This window comes from Anomalospiza imberbis, chromosome 1 (genome assembly GCF_031753505.1).
Source record: "Anomalospiza imberbis isolate Cuckoo-Finch-1a 21T00152 chromosome 1, ASM3175350v1, whole genome shotgun sequence".
In the NCBI taxonomy this organism is placed as follows: Eukaryota; Metazoa; Chordata; class Aves; order Passeriformes; family Viduidae; genus Anomalospiza; species Anomalospiza imberbis.
Window position 1 is genome coordinate 53,626,847 of NC_089681.1, and position 13,068 is coordinate 53,639,914.

The window sequence follows — 13,068 nt, forward strand, 5'->3', positions numbered from 1 at the left end:
GAAAGTTTGCAAGTGAATGCATACAAATTACAAAAAGTCTATGTATTTTATTTTCCTAATAAATATCAATATAATATCATAAGGGAAAAAGGTTAAACAAATCCTTTTTGACAAGCCTGTGTATAGCAATTAGTTGTTTGATGCATCTTTGCTGTGAAGATTTCTTCTTTTTTTTTTAAAATGTGTCACTTTAAAAAAAAGGAAAAAAAAAACACAAAACAAACAAAACCTCCACAGCTTTAACCTTGCAATTAGATGCTTCTTGTATTGGTTGTTGCCTTGCTATTGCTGAGTTGGACCAGTATTAGTTACTACTTCTCCAGCAGATACGTTATTTATTACTATCCTTGATTACCTTTTTTTTTAAAACTTAGAAAAAGGCTAAAACTTTTCAAACCTTTTTAATCACATCCTAAATTTGAAATGAAGCTCAGACAGGTGGGAACTGACCCAAACCGTCCCTGCAAAATCAAAACCAGGTCAATGAAAGTTCTGTGACAGCAGCCAACCTGTGCCCACTATTGGTGCACCATGCTGCCACTACAGACTGTCCTTGGGCTTGGGGTGTGGATGGACTCCCTGGTGACCTGTGCTCTTGCAGGATGGACAAGAACGGCCCCAGCTGGGAGCGAGCTGAATGCAGGGTTTGAGTGGGAGCTTTGACTTGGCAGCTCTGCTGCTGTGTTGGCTTCTGATTGCAGTGGCTTAACCCAGGTTCATATTTAAGATTACAGAGAAATGCTTAGACCTGTTCAAACCCAATAGGGGAAGAGGTGTGGGAAGTAATGTTACACTTCAGCTTCCTGCCAGGCTCCCTTGGCAGTTTGGTTCTCCTCCGGCGTCTCCCCATGTTTGGTGCTCCATTCCCGTGCCCCTGCACGCTCTTTGGTAAAGCAAATACCTCAGGAAAACTCAACACGAAGTTCTAGTGTAGGGACTTGCAGATGCTGTACTTATTTTTCTAAACTGTTTGTTCTGACTATCCCAGTAGGTGATATATAAGTTTATTGGTCCGAGACAGACTCGTCCTCTCACAGATGATGGATGCCAACTAATCTTTCATAGATACTCCTGTCTGTATGTAGCTTTTTTATACTTGCCAGGCTTTAACCACAGATGTAAGGTAGCAAGGTGTTGGGAGATGTCTGAGATGGCGTTTTGGTTTGGTTTTTCAGATGACTAGCAAAGCGCTGTGCTAAAACTCAGGGGGCCTTACCCGGGGCCAGTGAAGTCAGCGGTGGGGCTTCCTCTGGTTTGAGTGGGCTTTCAACCCGGTCCGTCATGCTGGAGGATGGTGCCTTGGGGCACAGTCCTTCACTGCTTCTCTGTCAACCTGAAGCATCTACACCTTTGTCTGTAAATATCTTTTTAAAAGCCCTCACAGGAGTCTTCTATCTGAATGTTGACCATGGTTGTTTTGGCTTTTTTTTTTGTTTTAAAGAAGTGTGTTAAATTTTTTATGGCCAGTTCTGCATCATCATGCCCTTATAGGTAGCTTGTATCATCACATCCTTCTATATGTTGAGCTATTCTGTCAGGAAGCATGTACCGTAGGTAAATACACATATTTCGTGATTGTCACTTGTTAATTCATTTATTGTTTGTCAGGGCGTGGAGTCATTGTTTTGGAAGTGTGCCTTGCCTGGCCATCTTCACGTTTCTGTTTGCACTGCAGTACCACTTCTGTGCATGAAGGAAGAAAAGCAAACAAAAAGCCCTGGGCCTTCGCTAGGAAGACTGTACAGAGTAAACCTCCTGCTGGAGGAATCTAGAGTAGGATTTATCATAACAAAACATGCATATTGAGTGGACCAAACACGAGCATGACTTCTTTTAGAGGCACTAATTTGCTTTGAAGGTGCAGTGGAAAGAGCAGACTATCTATTAAGTGTATTCACAGCTGTGTTCATGCTTTTCCATTTACCACAAAGCACAGCAGGCAGCCAAGATTTTAAAAGGACTATGAGCAGAAGTTTTGAGAGTCTCAGGCATCATAGACCTGGACAGCAAAAATAATGATAATAATAATTTTTTAAAAATCACTTTAGTATTCTTTAACAAAGATTTTCTACTCATAATATAAAGACTACATAAGCGTCGATAGGGGTTTTATCTTTGTATAACTCTCAACTGCCCAATGCTGCTGTGCTCAGAGCATTTCATGACGGTATGTACATCAGTCAGGCTGTTACACTCAAAATTAACCATCAAATGCCTGTTTTTGGAGTGTTACCCTTTCTTTGTTGTTTCTTGCTAGTTAATTTACAGTGTAAAATGCTTTATTGCTGTATGGATTTTAATTTTTTTTGTATTTCCAACATTGTGGCTTTCAAGATCACATTTTCACATCTATTATTTTTGTCCATTTTCTTTCAAGCTATTCTGAAATATGTACAGCACTATCAACAATATTTAATCTTTCTTTTAAAATTTATTGTTGTAAAACAAAGCTATTAAAACAGTAAGTCTTTTTACAACTGTATTGGAATTTCTCAATAGCTGTTCATGTGATGCTGTGACAAACCTGGCTTGCTTTACTTTTTATTTTTTTAAATTTTATTTTCTGTTTAACACAATTAATTTGTTGCTTATTTTCCACCGTAACTCCCAGTTATATACAGAAAAAGATTTCAACTGTTGTGTATCTGACTCTTTTAATTGAGCAAATGGTGATGTCCTAGTTTTTAGACCTAAGGTCTGTTTATTGCAATACTTTTAAAGGAAGATGTTGCTCTAAGTGCTGTTGTTAGTTTTAAATACAGATTTTATGCTTGTTCTTAATATGCTGTGGTTAAACCATGGCACAAAATTATTAAAAATTATTAAATGCATTTGTCTCCTGTTGGATTTATTTCCCCTTTGAATTGAAAAAAAACAAAAAAAACAAAACATGGAACACTAGAGTGGTTTTGGTAAAAATAAGTACTTGTGTTTTTCCCTTGCTGTTTTGCTGCTGGAAACCAGGTAGCAGATCATTAAGGAATGAGAGAGGACTCAATCCTTGAAGCATTATGTGAGGGCCCCGGGAAGTGGATGTCTGATGAGGGTTTAAGATCAGCATTCTGACCCTCACACTCTGGTGATTAATGCTGGGACGGTTTCTGCCCTGCCTCTGCCATAAGATGGGCTGTAGCAGGAGACAGCCTGTCACACACTGGAGTTAAGTCTAGGCACTTAATCTAAGCCAGCTTGTGATTTCAATTCCTTTAAGATAACAACCCCACCTCGATCTCATTTAAAGCCCTGCTGGTGGTGACGGCCTCTGGCACAGCAGAGCTGACTGACCAGCGGGGGGGATAAGCAATGCCCCCAAAGCATTGAGTTGCAAAAATTCTTTAAAAAATGAAGGCGCAAAATATGGCTTGTGGGAGGGGGATTCACTACCTGGTGTAAGAAAGCTGGGACATGCCTTGGGTAGTTCTTAAAACAAGAGCAGCTGTGGTCCAGTAATGGGGAGAAGAGAGGGACGATGCTCTTAGTAAGAAACCAGATGAAAGGGTCCTGTGAAACATGCAGAGATTTGTCTTTGGTGATACAGATCTTTGCAAAGTAGATCAAATTATCCCTGGCTGGCACCTGCCACTTTGCCATACTAAAGCTTAACAAAACTGGGAAAGAGCAGGTAATTTCTGTTCATTCTGTGTATAAAGTGATGCTATTTTTAGCATGATTATTAATAACACAGTTATCTTAGTTTATATTTTATACCTGTGCTTGCCGGAGTTTGATGTCTGTGTTGCTGCAATGTGATGCTGAGTTTGATACTTCAAACCTGGGGCTTTCTTGCTGTCTTTTCCAGGAAGAGGTTTGCTGTGGGAACCATGGCCCATCCCACTTCTGACAGCCTGCTATGGAGCTGCCTTTATATTCCACTCACAGAGGAACCAGGGGGGTTCCCCTTGCTGCTGTTCTTTTCAAACACCTTAGTTCTTTAAATGTTACAGTACTTATTTTTGAGTCAAAAGTAATCATATTTTTTCCTATAACCACCCTGAGTTTGCTCTCCTCCATCTACAGCATTTTAATTCTTCTTTAGTATTCAGAAAACTGCTAGTTCCTTAGTCCTTAGAAGTACTCTAAATCTCCAAGCTTCTGCTCCTCCTCTGCTGTCTGAACCCTGAACTCCCTGGAAACTACATTTTTTTAGCCTGCTTTGATCTTTTACTTAATCTGGTTTTAATTGTATTTATATTTAGTTTATAATATGCCATTCTGTTTGATTGTGTTTTAATATCAGTGCCAATGGTTGCAACTCAGCTGTAAATGGGATGTCTCATCTCAGTAGGGTTACTTTTTTTCTGCTGAAAGATTAATATAGTGGCTGCTGCAGTCCTGTGAAACCTCTAGGTCTGGCTTCCAGGCTCCCAGCAGTATTGTGTCTCATTACAAACACCCTGTTTTTAACATCCCAAACCCTTTTCTTCCAAAGACCCCTCTGTAATGAGACTTCGTTACTTAGACAAAAATTAATTAGGCTTCTCTCATTATCACTGTTTTGATCGGTTGTGCTTTAAGTGAGTTCTAATTAAAATGCACATTTTAGAACCCTTACTGCTGAATCCTCTTCTAATAGCTCGCTTCTACTGTGGCGATGCCCTGCTTTTTGTGCAGTTTGCATTGTGCTGCTTTTGCAGAACTCTAGCATTGATTAAGAAAACTAAAAACTTGCATGATTTTTTTTTTTGCTTGTTTTCTACATTTTTTTCCAGACTGGCTGCCAAATGATTGCTCCTGAGAGCCTGAGAATGGGGATTAGAGCTGAAACACTGAATTCCTTACACGTAGTAAAATTGATGAGCTGAGTTTCTCAGTGTTCTGTATAGTCAGTAACCCTGCTTGTCCCCAGAACGTTCCAAAACATAAGGGGTAAAATATATACTGCAGTTGTTACTTATTAACTGCAAATTTTGGCTTGCCTTAGGTGTTCCAAGTTGCCTTAAATACATTATTTGTTTTGGCAGGACTGCATGGTCCATCCCATGGCAGGGATACCTGCCATATGCTAAGCCTGTGGATGTTCTGCTATGGTTAGGGGGCTATATTTGAAGGCTGGCTCTCCTTAATAAAAGGGCTAATCTGTAAATCAGACAAAATATTTTGTATCCTTTAATGGTTTCCACTATGAAGTGTGCTGCAGAACAGCAGCAGAAAGGTGCTAAAAGTATTTTAAAGATGAGGAAACACACATGAAGAAATACATGCCAGGTCTCAGCGCAGCCTATGGCAACGCTGGGAATAACCTTTCCATCGCCACCCTTCCCAGTCCCTCCACTTGCGAGGTATAGTTTCTCTCTGCTCACTTCCAACACATCCCACTGTCTTGTGCAGAGCTATTTTCTGTTTGGCAGGGCTTTGAGCAAGCAGCCGGGACACTGCCACCCCTTGTTCAGAGAAAGAGGGCATCTTTTTCATGGAGGCCAAAATGCCACCCTTGAGCCCCTGTCAGTGCCAACACCAGATCATTCCAGCTTAATTTAACATTTGCAGACATTATAGTGATTGACAGTTGAGTTGAGTGGAAAATTCTAGTTTAATCCTGCTCTGTGTGCCACAGACATGGGCTCAGACAGCTTGACCTACATTTAACCCTGGGAAGCAAGAAATTCTTAGGGGGAAACAAAAAAAAGTAATTTTCATCTCAAAGCAGTGAGAACATTCCCACTTATTACATGTCCCTGTGTATATGCATACACATGTAATTGTGTTACGGTGCTGTGAATATTTTATGAGCTGAGCCAAGTTTGCCCTGGTTGGCTTTACTTGGTGAAGAAGACATGTAAGTCAAATATAAAAGCACAAGTGTGCTTGCATAGCTATTCAGCAGGATTTATGGCAGCAGCAAAAGGGATAGGAGCTAGTTCTTTCCTGACAGTGGAGTTAGGATTGTAAGTGCTATAAAATTTGCTTATGCTGCAAACTTTATATCTCTTGGGGGAAAAGTTGATGAGCTGGTAACTTCAACTAATGTATTGTCAGGAAAAGCCTAACAGGAAAGGCTTGACTGAGGGACTGCAGAGTCAGTCTGGTTTCTTTGACCCTCCCCTCCTGCAGATCAAAGGTGCTGATAGTGACTGACTGTGTTTGTTTTAGGAAGTTACAGGTGCAGTACTGGGTGTCAGCTTTTCAGCGAGAGGTGCATTGGCAAACATGAAAAGCCCTGTGGCTGAGTGATAACTGCATTAGCTACTCAGCATGCAAGCCCTCTCACCTTCTACAGTCATGCTGTATATTATACCGATAGATAATATGCATGCTAGCTCCAGCCATATGCTAGGGCAATCAGGCACTTTACTGTAAAATTGTGCTCAGTCAGGGAAATGGCATCAGGTGCACTAAAATCACCACCTGACAGTGGCACAGAAGTAAAGTGCCTGTCTGCAGTAAAACTGTATTCGAGAATAAACTGTGCAGCTGTAGCTTGAGTGCTGCTTGTGCACTGGCACTTTTTTTTCTTAAGAAGATTGTCTCTATGTGGCTACATGCTGTGTAGAGGTGTGAGGGCTAGTGCAACGCAAACCAGCAATAGAAAATACACTGTTAGTACATTAGGCAGAACTTTGAGTACTGCTTCTATAAAATGACACTGTTCTCTTTATTTTCATGGCTTTTCTAGTCTAATCCAGGATAAAAACTTTATTCAGGTATTTAGCTAACCATATCATTAGTCATCAGTTAGTCAAGGCTGAGAAATTTCCTTCTCCACTACAATTCATCCAAAGGTCTCCTTCCGCACTAAAACACAGCTGCCACATCTGGGAGGTAGCTGGAGACAACAGCTTTGTGCAGGCACCTGTTTTTGGAGGAAAGGTGCTGCAAGGCAACTCTCAGGCAGTGCCTGGATAAAGAGCCAGTGCAAGTGTGCTGGTGGAAGTGCTTGACAGTGCCAGCTGAGGGGACTCGGCACCACTTTCTGCAGAGTCTATTCAGCTGAAGGGCAAGTACAGCATCACTGCTCATCTCTGCTTTCTCTCATGTTCTCTCACATCCACATCCTTACAAGGTCTAGCAACTCTTTTTGTGCCTATTAACAAATCCATGTGAAATGATAAAAAAAGGATGTGAGGTAAACTTGCAGCTTGTGTATTTAGAACTTCATGGTGGAACTGGATTTTGTCTCCACCTGCTTTGTGACCCCAGGTGGGAGGTCATCAGTAAGCATAAAGGCCAGGTCAAGGCAGTGTTCATAAGGAGCCTGTGCTGTCTCTCTGTGCCTGTTTTAGTTCACCAAGACAGCCCATTGAAATTACCAGTGCTGGATCTGTTCCACTACCAGCCTCCCAGCGGTACAGTTTTGATTCATATTAAATGGAAGATCCCAACTGCATTTCTGACGGATTCAGCATAGCATTTCTAGTGGAAATTACATCAGTTTTATGACATTATTCTGATTGCAAGAGTACATAAGATTCTTGATTCAGCATGAGTTTGAGAGGAGGACACAGACTATTTGATACTTGACTGGCAATGGAGCTGACTTGAGAACTGTAGCATGTTTGGGCATTATTCCTAAACAAGCCTGAATATCCTCCCCTGTGTTCCCTCCTCTCTGATTGTCCAATCAATTCATCAAACTCAAGCCCAAACTTAACACTACATGTTACCCTGCGGGCTTTTGAAATCAAGATGTATTCTTTCTACTTAAGAAGATCATAAAAATAGGCAGCTAATTGCCAGGGGATAATTACAATTCTCTAATTGTTATTGTTGCTGATGGTAAGTGATGAACAAGGATGAATGTGATGCAATGCCCTAAGCTGACACCCTGAAGGGGACACAATCAGAGGAATTTGTTTCAACTTTGGCTCCAGCACCATCTTGAGTCACTATTTTTGCTCTCGCCTGTTACTGGGTCACAGCTTTGGCTCCAACCCTGCTCAAAAGGCTCAGCTACACCTTCAGCTTGGGCACTAATTTCATCTGTGACTGGCTCTGGTCTTTATTCAGGCCATTATTTTGAATGGCCCCATTCTCACTATTGCTTCAGCTCCAGCCATTGTTTAGGCCAAGATTTCAGCTACTCTTGGGCTGACTTCAGCTGTTCCCCTGTCAGGCTCTGACTTTGGTTCTGGGCCCATCTTGGGCTATGATTTTGACTCTGGGTCCTGCTCAGGATATGAATTCAGCTTTGGCCTTTATTGAGCTGTCATTTCCACTCAGCTCCATCTTGGTCCGCAACTTTTTCTCCTGCCTGTTTCAGGCCAATACTTGAGTGCCAGCCCAGTGTTGGTCATAGGTTTGGCTCTGGCTGTATATCATTCTTTAAGCTGGGCTCCAGCCCTGGCTCCTTGGCCCTGTCTCATCATCTCCAGCTTGGTATCAGGCTTCAGCTCTGGCCCCTGTCTGGGCTGTGATTTTGGCTCTGTGACTGCAGATCTGACCTCTGTTCAGGCTGTGAGTAGAGATCAGGAGCCATCTTGGGCCTCTATCATGTCTCCAGCCCCATCTCTGGCAATACTTGCAGCTCCAGGACCCATCCTGGGTCACAACTTTGATTCTAGTCCCATCTTGGCTCACGAGCTTGTTCCCAGCCTGATACAGGGCTCTGACTCCAGCTCCAGCTCAGGCTCCCATGTCTACTCTGCCCCTGCTTGGTCTTTGATTCTGCTCTGCCCTTCTCAGTTTTTGACTTTGGGTCCAGCCTGACATGGGGCAGCAACTTTGGCTCTGATCCCGGCTTGGGCTGTGACTGGCACCAGATTGAGCTGTTAATCTCAGCTTTGTAGAGATACTGGAGTGAGACTTTATCTCCTCCCATCTACAGCAGCAATTTTTGCTCTGGCTCCCCTTAGGCTGCTGCTGCAGCTCTGGCTCAACACCGGGTCGAGATTTTTGCGTCAGTCCAATCTTTGACCATAACTTTGGCTCTGGCCGTTATCCAGGTGGCTGCTTTGGGTCTACCCAGGCTTTGGGTCTGACCCCTCCTCAGGAGGCTGCTGTGACTTGGCCACTATTTGTGCCATGGCTTTGGCTCTGGCCCCATCTTGGCTTGTGACTATGTCTCCAGCCACATCTCCATCTGCAACTTTCACTTAAGCTATTGCTCAGGCCACAAATTTGGCTTAATTTCCATCTTGGGCTCCTGCTTTGGCTCCTGCTTTAGCTCTGATTGCAGTTTTGGTTCTGGATTGGCATTGGGCTGTGACTGATATTGGCCAGATGCTTTGCCAACAGCTTGATGGTAGATCACAGCTTTGGCTCTGGCCCTGACTGGGAGGCTATTACAGCTCTTATTTGGCTTGCTACCTCAGCTTCAGTCCTGTGTCAAGCTGTAACCTAGACTCCGGCCACCTGGCCATGAACATCTTTGTCTCTGCTTTGATACTTGGTTGCAACTTTGCCTTTGGTCCCTGCTTGGTTCATTACTTCTGCTTTATCCCATTTCAGGCTGCAACTTATGCTTCTTGGGCAGTGATTTCAGCCCTGTTCCCTGTTCAATGACTGGTGGCTATTTTTGAGCCATGTCCACTGTGAGGCCCCGAGTTTGGCTCAGTTTTTGGATCAGGGCTTCAGCTCTGGTCCCTGCTCCAGCCCCAGTGAGGATCATGGCTTCTGCTCCAGTCCCATATTGAGCTGTAACTTTGGCATTGGCCCCATTTCAAGGCACAAGTTTGGCTCCAGCCCTATATCAGACTGTGATTTTAGCTCCAACCCCATCCTGAGCTGTAACATCAGTGGTGGTGCCATTTTTGCTGTATCTTTTGCTCTTGCTCAATCTCAGACCATGTTTGTGGCTCTGGCCCCTGTTTGGGTTGCTATTTGTTCCTTGTCCTATCTTGGGTTGTTACTTTGCTTCTAGGGGAAATCTTGGGCCATGGCTTCAGCTCTGGCCCCATCTCTAGATGTGACTTTAGCTCCATTGCAATTTCAGGCCATGATTTCTGTTTCCAGACACATCTTGGGCCTCTGAGACATGTCTGGCCTAATACCAGGTTGCTATTTCAGCTTCAATACCTGTTTGGTCTGTTACTGTGGCTAGGGCTGGATAGCAGGTTGTGGCTGTGGCTGTAGCCCCATGTTGGTCTGTGGCTTAATCTCAGTGGCACTTCTGGGCATGATTTCAGCTCTAGCCCAATACTTGGCTGTGACTTTGATGCCTGGAGAGGTTGCCTAGAACAGAAGCTAGACAGAGTAAGAGAAATAAAGTAGGTATTTATTAAAAAGGCCTCCACAGTACAAGAGTCTGACCGAGGCTACACCCAAGATGGATGATGGGTTTTCACACTTTTATAATTTTTTTTTTTCATGAATTTTCACACTTTTATGAGTTTGGTCCATTTGAATATTGGGGTTAATTGTCCAGTTAGAGCTTCAGGTTATGAAGTCCCATCCTCACAGTTTGTTTCCCCTCCCCCAATTTGCTTTTGTTTATACATTTTGGGGCCTGAAGCTGCACTGGTGACCTTGGCTCAGTGGCTGGAAAAGGATTGTTCTGTCTAACTAAGCTGTGAAGAGAACTTGCTAACACTATATTAAGTTTAGTGTTATATACTAATGCAGTACCAAATCTACTACTTGCATCAACTCAAATTTGGCTCTGGTCCTTGCTCAGACAGTGAGTGCCACAGCAATTTGGGCAGAAATGGCTCTGGCCCCTGTCTCTGGCCATGGCTTTGGTTCTAGCCCATCCTGGGTTATGAATTTTTTGGCTCTGTCACCATCTCAGGTGGTGACTGCTGTTTTGTCCTGGGACTGTCCAGTCCCAGTAGGGATATTATCTTGACTCTGGGCCCACCTTCAGCTGCAGTTTTGGCTCTGGACAGTGCTTGAGCTTTGATTTTGTCTCTTCCCCATCTTGAACAGCAACTTAGGCCTGAGCCAAGTAGTGAGTTGTGATGTTGTCTCTTCAGCTCCAGTCCCATATTGGGATGTGATTTCAGATCTGCCCCCTGCTTGGACCTTAACATCTACTCCAGTTCCATCCTGGGGCCCCAGTTTTGACACAGATTCCCTGCTTTGATCACAGCATGTACTCTGGACTCATCTTGGGATGCCCAATTGCAGGCCCAGCCTGCTCAGGCTTACAGCTGGGCACTGTCCCAGTTTCAGGTGCAGCCACGTTGCAGGTTGTGACTTGGTGATGCTGTGCAGCAGTGTTACATGTGAGGCAGGGAGCAGACAGCAGTGGGAGAGGGTGCCAAAGCAGCCATTTCCCTGCTGTACACGTAGTGATGGATGCCTTAGTCCTGGTCTCATCAGTTTTCTGAAGCTTTGCAGAGGTGGAGGGACCCACACCCCTACCCACCCTCTAGAGCCTGAAGGGACAGCCCTTTCCCACGAGGATGCTGAACAGTGAGAGGTAAAAAGGAAAGCCCTGTTAGCACTGACCGAATGGTCCTACGGGCAGTGGAAGGTGCTGCTGGGCTTCTGTCTGGGCTTTTCACCTCACCAAGGACTCTTGGCACTCGCTGGGCACTCCCTTGCTTGGGTCACTTGTGGGCTGCCTCAGGGCCTCTTGGCGCTGTGCCCAAACTGCTTTCCCAGGCCATGGCACCTGCTCCCCTGTTCCTTCTCTGCTGCTGAAGGCACTAACTGATGCTGCTCCACCTTAAGGGACACTGCTGCCACATGAGTGTGCCAACTGTGCTGGCTTGGGTACCAGGAGACCCTGTGCTGTCCCCAGGTGCCCCTTGCTTGCCCCAGCCTGCCAGCAGAGTGCAGGCACACTGCCTCTCCAAAGGGTGGTGGCCCTGGCTGCCAGCCATGCAGACTCACGCTAAAGCTGACTGTCACTAACAAGAACTGCACCTTAGTATCATGGCAAGATAATTTATAAGTGAGATACAGGATGAAAGTCAACTTTACCTAGTTAGAATTGCAGCATAGCTGGGTACCTGCTGGGCACCAAGTGGCCTTTCATTCATTTCTTGGGTGGCCCAGGAAACTCCCCAGGTGCTCTCTCCACTAATGAGGCAGAGGTTCCATTTAAGGCAAATTTGAGACAAGGTCACCAGTACAACCAAGCATGTGACTAATTGTCACAAAAGCTCTCCAAGTCAGACTTCCAAAATCTTGAAGATTTCCCCTCTTGCTTTGTATAAATGGATCCCTGTAACTCTGTGCTTTGTCAATTGACATGCTGGGTGGAGAAGGGGTTTGTCCCAGAAACTCTTCAAGCTTCTCCATGCTGCAAAGTTGACCGACTACACAGAGGAGGCACTTGGCAGAGTCACTGTGAGCTGTTCCTGCAGCTGCAGAAACGATCACACAGGACAGTCGACTCCAAGTCAATCAGCTTTTGTACTTAGCATTAGTAGAGATGGATCACATAAACACTGGAGTGGTCACAGGCCAGCTGGGCAAGGGGAAGGGCAAGAAGAGGTGGTGGAATGAACAAGTTCTAACATGTCTAAGGGCTAAAACTCATCCTAGGACACCAAGGTGCCCCTGTGCAATCCCTGCCACATGTAAAGAGATGTGAGTTGCACTGAAAGGGTCCCATACGTGGCCCCAGATTGAGAGTGACCATGCAATGTTACTGGGGCACACTTTGGGCTTTGCAGGGTCCTGCAGGGCATGGGTAACGCTGCCCCCAAAAGTGGGAAATCAGAACAAATGCCAACATCAGAAGAATGTGTGCAGGGGGATAGTAAGGACAAGCACACTAAAAGAGAAAAAACAAAATAGCATCTATTAACTTTAGTCCTTAACAGTAGTACTTAGCAGTATAAGAGTTCACAGAAATATTTTTTTAATAATTTTTATCAGAAACATGGCACTTTACATCTTCAGGTCACTGAATATACAATGATTATTCCTCACAACATCCCTGCGAGGTAGGCATTAGATTGCAGTTACTATTTTACCTGTGGGCAGAGGCAGAGAAGTATGTAATCAATCCTGCAAATTAAGTTAATGAAGTTCAACTCACTTAAACATGGAGAAGCCCTCAGTGACTTGAATGAGAATGGGACTGTGGGGCAGAGCTGATACTTCATCAGCTATATTTTTTCACTCCAGTAAATTGCAATGCTCGGGGTCTGACTCTGTTGCTCCCCCATATCCCCCTGAGCACCTTTGTTAAACAACTTACACATGCTGAGTTGCTACAAAGTGAGATCTGTAGTAGAA

General features: G+C 44.3%; 1 long non-coding RNA gene across 1 annotated transcript in view; it reads right to left on the reverse strand.

Moving 5' to 3' along the window:
* LOC137475611 (uncharacterized) overlaps positions 1-13,068 on the reverse strand; it is a 154,997-nt gene that overhangs the window by 131,744 nt on the left and 10,185 nt on the right. The gene's annotated exons all lie outside the window — the stretch shown is intronic.